This window comes from Pteropus alecto, unplaced genomic scaffold (genome assembly GCF_000325575.1).
Source record: "Pteropus alecto unplaced genomic scaffold, ASM32557v1 scaffold587, whole genome shotgun sequence".
Classification (NCBI taxonomy): domain Eukaryota; kingdom Metazoa; phylum Chordata; class Mammalia; order Chiroptera; family Pteropodidae; genus Pteropus; species Pteropus alecto.
Window position 1 is genome coordinate 135,004 of NW_006439816.1, and position 1,129 is coordinate 136,132.

The window sequence follows — 1,129 nt, forward strand, 5'->3', positions numbered from 1 at the left end:
TAAGCCCCTCACAGTCCTCAGCTCCCTCTGTGACAGTGTGGTGAGTGGTGGGATTGAGACCTCAGATAAATGGGACTGTATAGCATTTAAGCGTCTTACAGTCCTCAGCTCCCTCTGTGACAATTTGGTGAGTGGGGACCTCAGATAAATGGGACTGTATGGCATTTAAGCCCCTTCCCAGCCCTCAGTTCGCTCTGCGACAATGTGATAAGTGGGGCAGGCAGACTATAGAATAATGGGACTGTATGGCATTTAAGCCCCTTATCAGCCTTCAGTTTCCTCTGTGACAATTTGGTGAGTGGGTGAGTGAGGACCTCAGGTAAATGGGACTGTATGGCATTTAGGCCCCTTACAGTCCTCAGTACCCTCTTTGGTAACACAAGGCAGTTAGGTGAGCATCACATCCAAGTTAACAGAAAGAGACACTCGGGATTGCAATTTTGTACATGATCAATATCAGGCCAACGGCTTTAAGTAATTATCACCTTTTAGATGTAAGGGTGTTGCTTTGCTCTTGACAAAGCTAGTTCTAATCAATCAAATTGTACAACCAAACTGTCCTAGTGCAGAGTTTATGAGTGTAATGGTCTTCTAAAGGAATTCTAAGGAGTCGAGTGTTGCCTGTTTACAGACGTGGACATAGGCAATTATGAATATTATTAATTCAATAGAGAATCTTTGAGTAATGAGCCCACATAATAGCATGCAAATGGGATACAGTGGACCTTTCAAACAGACAGTACTCTAGGTGACTACAGCTGTGCAATTAAACTTTCCAACAGCTGAGTTCTTGAATAATCTTCATGGCTATTTTGCCAAGTTGCAAGGAATTTGTGAAATGAACAGAGGTATTGATTATTGAAATTCTACTCATTAATTATTCACGGAAATGGCCTCAGGTAGCCAGCACTGGCTAGTAGCAATGCAAAGGTATTTGAAGACGAGACAATGTACAGTTAGTTTGGTACTTTGTCTCAGAATAGCCGGACTCTCCAGAAGTAGGGCAAACATTGTAGGATGCCTTTTGACAAGTCTATGGCAGTTGGGACTAAGCCCATGGGTGAGCAATGGACAACTTATTTTTAGTACAGGGTCAGTGATAATTGGACTGGCTTTAGGGAGAAGCAGT